General features: G+C 42.8%; 1 protein-coding gene across 5 annotated transcripts in view; it reads left to right on the top strand.

Moving 5' to 3' along the window:
- The window catches only part of VTCN1 (V-set domain containing T cell activation inhibitor 1), a 69,109-nt gene that overhangs the window by 18,685 nt on the left and 36,256 nt on the right, over positions 1-14,168 (top strand). Inside the window, exon 1 of one of the 5 annotated variants that reach the window (XM_010367889.2) lies at positions 8,599-8,625. The exons of the other annotated variants lie outside the window; for them this stretch is intronic. The gene's annotated coding sequence lies outside the window, so the exon portion shown is untranslated. Of the gene's footprint in view, positions 1-8,598; positions 8,626-14,168 lie in introns of those variants that run through there. 5 annotated transcript variants of the gene reach the window in all.

The following is a 14,168-nucleotide window of genomic DNA, read 5'->3' on the forward strand; positions in this document are numbered from 1 at the left end:
TTTCCCAACAAATTTTGACTGAAAGTCTACTTTGTCTGATATAAGCATAGCCATTGTTCCTCTCTTTTGGTTACCATTTGCGTGGAATCTCTTTCCATTTCTTCACTTTCATTCTGTGTCCTAAGGGTAAAATGAATTTCTTATAGACAGCATATTGTAGGATCTTTTTAAAAAATCCATTCAATCATTCTGTCTTTTGATTGAAAAATGTAATCCATTTACATTTAAAGTAATTATTGATAGGCAAGTACAATCATCCCTAAGTATCTGTGGGGAATTGGTTCCAGGAACCACCCCCAACCCCAGAATGCCTGATACTAAAATCCACAGATGCTCAAGTTCCTTATATAAAATGGCGTAGTCGTTGCATATAATTTATGCACATCCCCCATATACTTTAAATCATCTCTAGATTACTTAAAGTACCTAAGACAATGTACATGCTGTGTAAATAGTTGTTATGCTGTATTGTTATTCTTATTCCCATTGTTATTGTTGTGTTATTTTATTGTTTTCTTCCTAACATATTAATATTTGATGCACAGTTGGTTGAATCCACAGATGTAGAACCCATTAATACTAATTTATTATTATTTCATTTTGTTAATTGTTTTCTGAGTGGTTTGTAGTTTCTTTCCTTCTGTCTTTCTGTCTTCCTTTGTGATTTGATTACTTTTTTGTAGTGTTATTCTTTGATTCATTTCTCTTTATCTTTTGTCTACTAGAATTTTTTTTGAGTTATCCTGAGGTTTACATAAAACACCTTATAACAGTCTATTTTAAGCTAACAACTTAACTTCAATTGCACATGAAACTCTACAATCTTACCCTCAACACATACATCTTATGATATTAATGTCACACTTTATATTTCTAAAAGTATATACCCGTTAAAAAATGATAGCTATAGTTGCTGGACGTGGTGGCCCACGCCTGTAATCCCAGCACTTTGGGAGGCCAAGGTGGGTGAATCACGAGGTCAGGAGTTCAGGACCAGCCTGGCCAAAATGGTGAAACCTCGTCCCTAGTAAAAATACAAAACTTAGCCTCACCTGCTGGAAGACACCTGTAATCCCAGCTACTTGGGAGGCTGAGGCAGAGAATTGCTTGGAACCTGGGGAATGGAGGTTGCAGTGAGCCGAAATCGTGCCACTGCACTCCAGCCTGGGCAACAGAGCGAGACTCCATTGCAAAAATAACTAACTAACTAACTAACTAACTAAATAAATAAATAAATTAATAAATAAATAAATGCTATAGTTATATTTAATACTGTTGTCTTTTAACTTTTATACTACAATATAATGTGATTCCTGTACCACAGTTACAGAATTTGAGTATTCTCAATTTGACTGTATATTTACTTTTTCCAGTGAATTTTATACTTCTATGTGCTTTCGTATTGTTACTTGGCATCCTTTAATTTCAACTTGAGAAATCTTCTTTAGCATTTCTCATAAGGCAGGTCTAGTAGTAATGAAATCCTTTGGTTTTTGTTTATCTGCGAATATCTTCATCTGTTCTTCATTTCTGAAGGATAGTTTTGTTAGGTTTAGTATTTTGGGTTGACAGTTGTTTTCTTCTAGCATTTTGAATATATCATCCCATTTCTTCCTGGCCTGTAAGGCTTCTGCTGAAAAATCCACCAGTAGCTTCATAAAGTTTCCCTTTTATGTGACAAGCCTCTTTTTTCTTGCTGCTTTCAAAATTCTGTCTTTGTCTTTGAGTTTGGATTTTATTTTGTTATAATGTGTCTTGGAGTAATATTCCTTGGGGACCCTGCTTAAAATCTTTTGAGCTATGTAAATTTGGATGTCTATATATATATATATCCTAAGATTTGGGATGTTTTCAACTACTATATTCCCCCCCTACCCCACCCCCCCACCCCAAATAGCATCTTGCTTGGTTGCCCACGCTGGAGTACAGGAGTGTAGTGGCATGATCATAGTCCACTGCAGCCTCAAACTCCTAGGCTCAAAAGATCCTTCCACCTTAGCCTCTCAAGTAGCTAGGACTACAGGTGTTTGTCCCTATGCCCAGCTTATTTTTTATTTTATTTTATTTTATTTATTTATTTATTGAGATGGAGTTTTGCTCTTGTGGCCCAACCAAGGTAAAGTGCAATGGCGCAATCTCAGCTCACTGCACCCTCTGTCACCTGGGTTCAAACAATTCTCCTGCCTCAGCCTCCCGAGTAGCTGGGATTACAGGCATGGTCCACCACGCCCGGCTAATTTTGTAATTTTAGTAGAGACAGGGTTTCTCCATGCTGGTCAGGCGGGTCTCAAACTCCCGACCTCAGGTGATCTGCCCGCCTCGGCCTCCCAGCCTCCAGACTGTTTTTTATTTTTTGTAGAAATGTAGTCTGGCTGGCTATGTTGCCCAGGCTGGTCTCAAACTCCTGGCTGCAGGCAATCCTCCCACCTTGGCCTCCCAAAGTGCTGAGATTACAGACATGAGCCACCATGCCTGGCCTATTACATCTTTAAATAGTATGTTTTCCTCTTTCTGTCTTGCTTCTCCTTCTAAGACTCCCATAGTGGATATATCTGATCACTTGATAGTGACCCAAAGGTCTTATGTGCTTTCTGTACTATTTTTCATTGTTTTTCTTTTTGTTCCTCTAAATGACTGATTGCAAATGACCTGTCTTTAAGTTCGTTGATTTTTTTTCTTGCGTGATCAAGTCTGCTGTTGAAGCTCTCTCTCTATCAAATGTTCTGTCACTACATTCTTCAGCTCCAAGATTTCTGTTCAGTTCTTCTTTATGGTTTTTGTTTCTTTATTAAACTCTTCCTTTTTATGTATTGTTTTTCTGATTTTTGTTTGATTGTCTGTGTTCTTTTGCATCTCATTGAGCTTAAGATTATTATTTTAAATTTTTGTCAGGCAATTAATAGATTTTCATATTTTGGGTTGGTTGCTGAAATTTTACTAGTTTCTTTGGTGGTGACACGTTTGCCTGATTCTTCTTAATCTGAATAGACTTGCATTAGTGTTTATGTATTGTAAGGACCAAACATCTGTTTTAGACTTTATAGATTGGTTTTGGCAGGTAAAGACATTTGCCTGTCAGTTCCCTGGGCTGATGGTATTGCCTCCAGGATTGTAGTTAAGCAGGGTTGGAGTTGGGTTACATAACTGCTCCTGGGTCTGCAGTGGGGTCCACTGTTGGTGGGCCTATTACCAATGGCTTGGGCAGGTGTGGATCCTGTCTGGAGGAGTCCTAGATTTTGGTCAGTAGGGCTGATACTGAGACAACGTCTGCCTCAGGGTCTGCGGGTCTGTGGACAGTGGTCTTGTTATCAGGTGTGTGTATGTCTATGGCTCCTGCCAAGTCTCTGGGAGAATCCCTGCTGAGTTAATAAGCAGGCAGCATTGGCTCTGGTCTGTGGCTAAGAGGGGCTGAAACCAAGTCACAGAGTTCCTTCAGGATCTACAGTTGAGACCAACGTTTTCAGGCCTACCTCTGCAGACATGGATGGGCATGGCTCCTGCCAGGTTCTTGGGTGGTTAGGACTGCCGAGGCCATAGCCTGAGAAGTGCTGAAGGTAGGTCATAGGGCTGCTTCAGAATCCTCAGCTGGACTGAGATTGGCAGGTCTGTCTCCATGGGCACAGACAGTTACATCTGCCATCAAGTCCTGAGTGAACAGGACTGCTTCACAGGCACAGTGGAGAGGGACTAGCACTGGATCATAGGCTGATTTGCAGTCCACAGATGGGAACAAGATCAATGGGCCTGTTACCTGAGGCACTTGTGTGTGGTGTGTGACTCCTCCTGGGCTCCTTGGCTGATGTTGCTGGTGGCAGGACCAAGACCAAATGGGGTTGTAGCTGAATCCACAGAGGATGAAGCTGTTTCTGGATCTTGTGGTGGGTGAGTCTGCCACCAAGGCATGAGCCTACCTCCTTGGTCTTGGGCTTCACTGGGGTTTTGCAAACTCCTACTTGGATTCCAAAGCCCCCACAAAGGTACCTGGATCCACCAGTGGTTGCCAAATTAACACTGCTATGGGGGAATATGAGTGGGGATCTCCTATCCCACCATTTTACTGATGTCCCTCTTCTTAGCTGCCTTCCTTTTAATTTACCACCCAACTCTACTCCCAGTAAGGTAACGGATACACTCATTTACCCAGCTATCAATAACTAATGAGTGAAACATCGTACTAAATATTTTAATCAGGAACAAAAACAAAGAAATAACTTCCTTGTTCTGAAGTTTCACTTTATTATCAGGCTAAAAATGAGAGTTATTTTGAGGTGAAGAAAGTCCACCTCTGCAGCGCTTCAGAGCAAGTAAAGCAGGTCGTCTGTTCCTGTTGTTCCTGATGCTGACTTTTGCCAAGTCTCCCTTTCACGGAACAACAAGGAAAAACAATTAAGTATACTCACAGAATTTTCTTTTTCTACCCAACTTCTCATGAAAATCTTAGCACTTTTTGCTAAATCTCCACATTCCCCAACTCACAATTATGAGTTTAATGGAGTAAATCATGCAGAGAAGACTGAAAAGGAAATGAGAGAAAGGACAGAGGATAGTGGACCTGCATGTGCAAAACAAGAAAATAGGCAGCAGGGTGGGCACAGAGGGAGAAGAGACGAGGAAGTGAACTTCAGAGAGAGTTTTGAGGAAATTCTAGGAAGGGAAAAGTTTGGGGAAACTAATAAGAAGGGTGGAAGTTGGTAAAGAGGATCTTTTCAAGAGGAAGTTTTGCTGTGCATTATCCATGTAATGCATTTGATATTTTTCTAAATATTCATTGGTTTCACCTAAACTTTTCTGCTTGGCTGATATTTTGTTTACTGTGACACTGCCAAAACCTAGATCACAGACATCAGGACTTTATGTGGATTATAATAACATTGTATCTCTGGAGTTAGAAAATTATTTTTTACTTACATATAATAATTAGCAGATTCCTTTTTCTTTTTTCTTTTCTTTTTTTTTCTTTTTTGTTTTTTTTGAGATGGAGTGTCGCTCTGTCACCCAGGCTGGAGTGCAGTGGCATGATCTCGGCTCACTGCAAGCTCTGCCTCCCGGGTTCACGCCATTCTCCTGTCTCAGCTTCCCAAGTAGCTGGGACTATAGGCGCCCACCACCATGCCTGGTTAATTTTTTTTTTTGTATTTTTAGTAGAGATGGGGTTTCACCATGTTAGCCAGGATGGTCTTCATCTCCTGACCTCATGATCCTCCCACCTCGGCCTCCCAAAGTGCTGGGATTACAGGTGTGAGCCACTGTGCCCGGCCAATTAGCAGATTTTTAAATATGTATTTGTATTTAGTTAATTGTAATTGTTCACATAAAACTACCTAAAACTGTTCACATAAAACCTACCCAAAAGTATAATTTAAGGAGTCATTACCCTGAAATGAAAATATGAACTGCTTCCAAAGGCCTGAAGGATCTTGGGGGAAAAAAATGGGCTGCCATTCACTTGGGTTGTGTCATGGACATATTTTGGTATAGTAGTAGAACATGTCCCAAAATCAGGTGAGCTCAGTTTAGCATTTATCAAATGCCTAGGATGAGTCAGGCATGATGTCTGACACTTAGGGAAATAAATGTGATTGATGAATTGATTCAACATGACAAGTAGTTTTTTTTTTTTTTTTTTGAGACGGAGTCTCGCTCTGTCACCCAGACTGGAGTGCAGTGGCCAGATCTCAGCTCACTGCAAGCTCCGCCTCCCGGGTTCACGCCATTCTCCTGCCTCAGCCTCCCGAGTAGCTGGGACTACAGGCGCCGCCACCTCGCCCGGCTAGTTTTTTGTCTTTTTAGTAGAGACGGGGTTTCACCGTGTTAGCCAGGATGGTCTCGATCTCCTGACCTCGTGATCCGCCCGTCTCGGCCTCCCAAAGTGCTGGGATTACAGGCTTGAGCCACCGCGCCCGGCCGACAAGTAGTTATAATCAAAGGAATAATTTCTTTTTATCTCCGACCTTTTAAAGTGTATGTATAGAAATACATGATGAAACTTCTGAAGCCTCTGATGAAAACCTGGTTTTACCTTCAACTGCCTGATGTTGCCCCAGTCCCTTATTCCCCAAAAGTCTGCTTCACACATGACTGTCACTACTCAGTTCCCTCTCCCAGTTATTCCTATTGGTGAGGACTCCACATGGTTCTAGGACATCTGCCTTGCTGGAAGGATGTACATTCCTTGCCTCATAGAAGAGTGGTGACTCTCGCAGCTCTCTGTGTTCCCTCTCTCTGTCTCTGTCTGTCTGTCTCTCTCCTCTCTCTCTCTCTGACCTGTTCTAGATCATATTGAATTTCTCAAGTATGATTTAAATTCTAATCCATGGTGTCTCCCACCTTACCCCATCAAGAACACATTACAAGCTCTTCAAGTTAAGCTTTGTATTTGTGTGTTAGAGACGGGAAGGAGGATGTTCACATAGCACAGGGAAAAAAAAAAAATCCCCAAAGAAATATCTTCCCAAACCTTTTCCTACCCTGGCCTTTTTAATACCCTTCATCTGAGTGAAGCAGCTAAGCATTATGGAATAATTGTCACAGTGAGTGAGGTGGGTAAGAATTGTGGAAATGACTTTCAAATACCCCCTTTTTATTTAGTTTTTTTTCTTTTCTTTTTTTCATTTTATAATTTAGTTTTTATTTTTGGTTTTTTTCTTTACAGATTCCCTTTTTAAGCTCTGCATAGTGATGTGGCACCTCACTTTGGTAGGCAGCATCTATTGTATCTTGGAACCTCAGTTGAAACTTTAAATGTAACATCCTGTTACACAAAAATGAAAAGATATGGTTCCTGTTCTTGAGAAACTTAGAGGAAACTAAAGGAGACACAAATGTGTGACCAGATAATTTCAATACAATGTAACACATTTGTGTTAGAGGAATGTATCTGGTATAATGAGGACACAGAGACAGTTTCTGATGTATATGGTCACCAGTTTCCCTGAAAAATTGTCTGGAGGGAAGCTATACACTAAAGAAGGAGTCGTCTGTGTAGCTCACAAACGCGCTGACAGGATCCTGTATGTCATTGGGGACTTCATGCTATTGCTTTGTCCCCTAGTTCCTCAAGTGCCTGAAGGAACAATAATGAAATTATAGGTTCTTGGTAATACTGTTAAATGGGTAGGAAAAAGCTCCTTTTTGTTTGTTTGTTTGTTTTTTGAGACAAGGTCTTGCTCTGTCACTCAGGCTAGAGTGCACTGGCTCACTGCAACCTCTGCCTCCTGGGCTCAAGCAGTCCTCACACCTCAGCCTCCCAAGTAGCTGGGACTATAGGTGCACACCACCACACCTAACTAATTTTTGTATTTTTTGTAGAGGCATGGTTTCACCGTGCTGCCCAGGCTGGTCTTGAACTCCTGGGCTCAAGCGATCCACCCGCCTTGGCCTCCTAAAGTGCTGGGATTATAGGCATGAGCCACTGCTCCCAGCCAAAAAGCTCTTTTTTTAAAGGTTTGAAAAGGGACCCAGAAATCTTAGCAGCCATATATAAAAATAGTAATCCCCTCTGAATCTGCCCTAAGGAATTCAAGAACAGGGTGAGTTCTGGAGCCTGAATAACACTGTTTAATTTGTTTTATGGAGACGAGGTATGTTTCCCAGGCTGCTCTCAAACTCCTGGCCTCAAGCAATCCTCCTGCCCTAGCCTCCCAAGGTGCTGGGATTCCAGATGTGAGCAACCACTGACCTGGATAATTCAGATGTGTCTTCCTACAGTGTCCATGGCTTCATGGACATCAATGAATGTACAGAGAATATCTAGACTTGAAGTGGAGAGGGAAAATAAGGGTCCCCATCCAATATACCTACCCTCTCATTCCCTGCATTCTATCTCTCATCCAATTATTTCTTTTCCTTTGCAATAACTAGTTCATTTCACTTTCCAAGCTCCAGTCCCAACATAAAACGTGACATTATAAAATCACAAAATACTCAAAAGGTCTAAGAATGAACTTGCTCCTCTAATACTGCTGAGGTAGGGAAGCAGGAAGCTGTAACCAGTTAAGGGCCTTGCCTGGTTTATGCTTCTGAGCCCCAGCATCTTGAAGACGTTTCATTTGGCTGTCCTAGCAGGTACAATCCACTTTACACACTGAGAGAAAATGCCTCCTTGGGAGTCCAACCACACCGATAGCTACATGCCTCAGATTTAACATGATTGTTCTAATTTCAGCTATATTACCTATTGTCTCTCCAACCATTGACATATTCCAGAAATTCAAATAGCTATGAAGCCAAACTACACCTTTCAGATCTCTCATGCCTGGAAGTAACACTATGTGTGACTATGGCTGAACTACATTTCCAGTTTCTGGAAAAGATAGCTCCTATAGCTAGGGACCACATTTCAGAACAGTGAAGCAGAATTTCATGCAAGGAATGTGTGAACCTGAAAGTATCTGAGACAGGTCTTAATCAATTAAGGAAGTTTATTTTGCCAAAGTTAAGGATGTGCCCATGACACAGCCTCCAGAGGTACTGATTATATGTGCCCAAGGTGGTTAGGGCACAGCATGCTTTGATGCATTTTTTTTTTTTTTTTTTTTTTTTTTTTTTTTTTTTTTTTTTTTTGAGACGGAGTCTCGCTCTGTCGCCTGGGCTGGAGTGCAGCGGCCAGATCTCAGCTCACTGCAAGCTCCGCCTCCCGGGTTTACACCATTCTCCTGCCTCAGCCTCCTGAGTAGCTGGGACTACAGGCGCCCACCACCTCGCCCGGCTAGCTTTTTGTATTTTTTAGTAGAGACGGGGGTTTCACTGTGTTAGCCAGGATGGTCTCGAACTCCTGACCTCATGATCCGCCCGTCTCAGCCTCCCAAAGTGCTAGGATTACAGGCTTGAGCCACTGCGCCCGGCCGCTTTGATGCATTTTAGGAAGACATAAGACATCAATCAATACATGTAAGCTTTACATTGGTTCAACCTAGAAGGGTGGGACAACTTGAAGTAGTGGTTGGGGGCTTCAAGGTCACAGGTAGATTTAAAAATTTTCTGACTCGCAAATAGTTGAAAGAATTATTATCAATAGAAAGGAATGTCTAGGTTATGATAAGAGGTTGTGGACACCAAGATTTTATCATGCAGATGAAGCCTCCAAGTAGCAGGCTTCAGAGAGAATAATACATTGTAAATGTTTCTTATCGGATAAAACCTGTGTTGATTGTAATGCTGGTGGGCTTTTCTTGAATTCCAAAAGAGAGGAGGGTATAACGGGGCATGTCTGTGCTTCCCATCACAGCCTGAACTAGTTTTGCAGGTTAACTTTGGAATGCCCTTGGCCAAGAGGAGGCGTCCATTCAGCTAGTTCAGGGGTCTCAGAATTTTATTTTTGGTTTACAAATGCCACTTTGGCACTCATCAGGACAACCCCAGCCTAGCTATATTTTGATTCTGATGGCAGCCCATGGCAACTTTTTTCTAGTGGAATGTGGTTCGTTTCCATGAAGTAGTAGAAAAATTGCCTGGATGGAAAAGGACCAAGATCCTAGTCATTCCTGCCTCTTTTCCCATAGGGCCCTGGTTTCTGCTGCCATAGCTTGGTCTTTCCTGGCTTTCTCAGGAAGAAACCTGAGACTTGCGTGACCACTGGGAACTGTTGTATTTGACTAAAATATGAAATAAATGTTTCTGCCCTAGGTTTGGGTAAGATATGCCTAAAAGATGGGAGAAACTAAGAAACATTATAAATATAAAACTAACAGAGCGGCCGGGCGCGGTGGCTCAAGCCTGTAATCCCAGCACTTTGGGAGGCCGAGACGGGCGGATCACGAGGTCAGGAGATCGAGACCATCCTGGCTAACACGGTGAAACCCCGTCTCTACTAAAAATACAAAAAATTAGCCGGGCGAGGTGGCAGGCGCCTGTAGTCCCAGCTGCTCGGGAGGCTGAGGCAGGAGAATGGCGTGAACCCGGGAGGCGGAGCTTACAGTGAGCTGAGATCTGGCCACTGCACTCCAGCCCAGCCCGGGTGACAGCGAGACTCCGTCTCAAAAAAAAAAAAAAAAAAAAAAACTAACAGAGCTAGTTATTTATCCTAACTTCTCAAGTCTAAGTCAAGGTCTGACTTTGCTGTGGCAGCATTAGAGGTACCAGCATTTGTTCCTTTTCTTGTCTCTGGGTTAGCAAGAAGCAAAGCTAATTAGTTTCTAGACCAAGGGAAAACTGGCTAGGCATTGCTTCCAGGCCTAGTAGGATTCTCAGTCCCTGACAGAATCTGCCTCTAAGTGTCTCTGGACGAAACCTTCTCCTAACTCTATCCTTCACCCCTCTGGCCTTGAAACACAACACACTTGGTATCCACAGTCACCCTGGCTCTTGCTGTGGTCCTTAACCTCTGAGTAGCAGGAAAGAGCCAACATCTTTAGTGCCTTTGCTCCATGCCAGGCACTATCCTCCCAACACTACATACACACATCATGAAGAAGCGCACCAAGTGAAGAAAGGAGCTCCCTCCCTGGACTTTAAATATTCTTCCCTCAAGCTCAGAAAAATGCTGTAAGTATTAAAAAGATGGTAGTACTGCCCACTGACATCCCCACCAGCCAGCATAGAATTCAAAGTATAAAGAATACTGAACTATAAAAATACACACAAGGTAAAAAAAAAAATGTTTAAAGTCACTTCTTTCTAGTTTTCCTGATTGTAAATTTCTAGATAAGTTCATTGAATCTTAACTTTTCCCTCTGGTCCCTTTTTGTGGGTGTGTTGCTCAGGGATGGGAGAGACAGGTTGCCACTCCTGCCTGGCTAATGCTGGAAGGACAAGCTCAGTCAGCCTTGCAGATAGCCCAGTGCTGCCCAGACTTCAGGTGACACTGGACTGGCCTAATAAATGCCTTCCATATCTTAAGGTTCTTGATAGCTTGGACTGCCACAGCAAAGGTGGGGCACTGGGAGTATGAGAAGGCAACAACCTCACTTGGTCTTGGTGCTAGGTAGAGAAAAAAATATATATATTCCCTGAAATTGTGTATATATAAGCCAGTCATCATGCAGATTTGAGGCCTGAATTCATAACACCTCCATTTCCCAAAACCCCTGAAACCAAGATTTCATTTTAAAGGGCTCCTTCTTGGCAGTGAGTCCCCAGCTTGAATGGCCCCTTAGCTCTGTCTCTGGTATTTGGCATGGCTCTGAAGACAGAAGCTTTTGGTCCCTGGAATGCATAGCCAGTGTGCCCAGAACTCTCTTACTGATCTGGACACTTGTGTTGGTTTCATTTTTAGCCTCTGCAAATCTCCCTCATTGTTCGTGCTGGCAAAAATGAAGTACTCAAAAATGTGTGTGTGGTTTTGTCTTGTTTTTTATTGTTGTTGTTTTGTTTTGTTTTCTTTTCTTTTTATTCAGCATTTTAAGTATTTTTATCAAGGATTTTTTTAAAGGCTATTATTATACACTATTCTGGAAATTTAACTCTTCATTCCCTACAAAGTCCTTTCTCTTTTAGAGAAACACTTCTATTTTGTAACTTATTTGTGGAGAGAAATGGCCAAGAGAACTCAAGATTAACAATTATTCAAGCAGAGCTATTATGAACCTCTAGGTTCCCTTCTTAACCACAGCCAACCAGGTCTACCATGTACAACCCTCCAAGGCATTTTTTTACAATTTATAGCATCAGCAAGATTTCCCATACCACAATATTTCAAAAGTCTGTTTAAAGAGAAAGATAAATGATAATTTCTCCCATAAATGGTTTCTCAAAAGTTAAGAATGTGTTAGTTTCTCTTAATAGCACAGCATGGATATTTATTTGTTCATTAATTCAACATATTTTAAAGACTATGTGCTAGACGCTCCGAGGGAAACAGTCTGTAAGGTGGGGCATTTGTTCAACAACCATTTGGTAAGTTCCTCGCATGTTCCAAGAACTTGAAAAATAATAGGAACAAAGGCATGGAGGCAAAAAGCAACCTGGTGTATGTAGTCAGGGACCCAGAGTGGTTTAGAATGGATGGAGTGTGGAGGTGATGGGAGATGGGAGAAAGTAGTCACAGGTTTATGTAAATTCTTCTTGAGCTTATATTTTTATTCAAACTTTCAGGTTTAGTATGCTTTCTTCGCTTTCCATGCTTAAATCAATACTTTATATTTTAATCTTATTCTTTTTCTTTAAGAAATGGTATCAGAATGTATAAAAGGCTTAGAAAATAAAACAGACTTCTTGTGATTCATAAGAGCCCCATAGCCCATCTCCAGGTCAGTGTCAGGCCCTGGGCTTCAGTGGGTCAGAATGGTGACGGGAGGTGGGGTAGGTACAGGACACAGCACATAGCATCAGGCTGGGAGTCTCTACCGGGGGAATGCTGAAATCTATAGGAGAAAGCTAAGATTGGTGCCCAGGAAGTCAGGCTGGACCAGAGAGAAAAGACCAAGTAACAGAATCTGAAATCACAAGGCAGGCCCTGGGTGGAAGGCAGCTCCAGGGCGTAAGAAAACTACAGATTCCAGGCTGGAAGACCTGGGAAGCTTCCTTTGTGTCCGCTACAGATGGTCAGGACCACAGAAGGGTTCTACTTAAGGATGCCTCCACCCTAGGACAGGGAGCATCTCCCCTGCCTTGGGTTTCAGAATGCCCCTTGATGTAGGCAGGCAAGGGTTGTTATGGTACAGAGCGGCCCCAGGGGCTGCAGCCGGGGAACTGCTCAGGCAAGCCAGGCCCTCAAGGGGTGGGTCTGGCAGCCTGATTTTCACACCTAACTTCTCACAAGCTCTACGTGGCTACACCTGCAGAACTGGGCTCCAGTATAAACTAAGAGAATGTGGGTCCCAGCAGGTGAGGATTTGCATTGGAACTCATGGTAGATCTTTTGAAAGACTGAATAATACATCCCCTGCTTACTTCTGGGATACAGTGGTCTGCTTTTCACTGGGAAAACTATAATTCTGGCATTATAAAATAAAGACAGTGGATGACAGAAGCCTTGGAGTGTACAAATATGACCTTGTACATAAGAGAACTCACAGACTGCCTGAGACGGGTGTATAGGCTTTCGTAGAGAAAAGCTCTGAGGGTAATAGATGTACTTGTTTCCAGCTTTATTAATGAATAAACAGTGAACTGATCCCAGGGCGAGGCTTTCTGAGAAGCAGCCAGCCCAAGTGCTTCTCTGAATCTCTTCAGTGATAGGCACAGATTTCCTGAAGGCAAGTAAAGGAATGAAATTCAAAACAGTCACGGTGGCTTTAGGGTGTTGCAAAGGTAATCTAGATTACAGCTCACTCTCCCTGTCAGGCCATCCATCTGCCTGAGGCCCAGATCATGGTGACTGATGACTAGGGTGACTGATGAGCATGCTGACTGATGACCACACTGACTGATGACCTCGCTGACTGATGGGGAGGACAGGCTAAATAGAAATGCAAGTCCCTCACAGGGAGCCTGCCCTGTCCTTCCCGTCAGCCCTTTCGGGGCCTAGTTCCCCCTCCCAGCTCCCATCTCAAACCCTAGTGCCACTCAAGCCCTTCCTCCTCTTCTCCTCACACGGGTTCAGCCTCCTGAGGTTCACCTGCCTTCCCACTCCCTTACATCCATTTAAAAAAGAGAAGGAAGGGCACATTCCAGGCTGGCCCTCAGGAAGGAGCCTGAGGCAGGTCAGAGCTGAGCTGGGCTCTGGATGGGGCTGCTTCTGATTACCTGGGAAGAGGTGGAAGCGTGTTCTAAGCAGAGAGCAACAGGGCAGTGAACAGTCTGATGAGAACACAGGGCTTCCTAAAGCGAGAAGGGTTAGAAAAATAGCTTGGGGCATTTAAGGGTGGTCTTAAATTCTAGGATCAGTTTCAATTTTCTTTTTTCTTTTCCATGACCACCAGGCAAGAACAGTTTGAACTTTGATAAGCAATCAGGAGTTATTTAAATTTGGGAATAGTGAAAAGTAAAAATAAGAATTTACTTTTTTTTTTTTTGTAAAGACAGAGTCTCACTATGTTGCCCAGGCTGGTTTCCAACTCCTGGCCTCAAGCAACTCTCCCGCCTCGGCCTCTCAAAGTGTTCAGACTACGGGCATGAACCACCATGCCTAGACAAGAATTAACGTTTATGGTTTTAAAATAACAGCTAATATTTACGTTTTGTAAGGAATAGTTTGTTTCTTTGGACCCTCACAGTAGCCCTGTGGAAGAAGTCGTGTTGAATCTGGAGGCAGGCACAGGATGAATTGCAGTGTTGCCCAGCTGCTCACG

The sequence above is a fragment of the Rhinopithecus roxellana genome, chromosome 8 (genome assembly GCF_007565055.1).
Source record: "Rhinopithecus roxellana isolate Shanxi Qingling chromosome 8, ASM756505v1, whole genome shotgun sequence".
Taxonomy (NCBI): Eukaryota; Metazoa; Chordata; class Mammalia; order Primates; family Cercopithecidae; genus Rhinopithecus; species Rhinopithecus roxellana.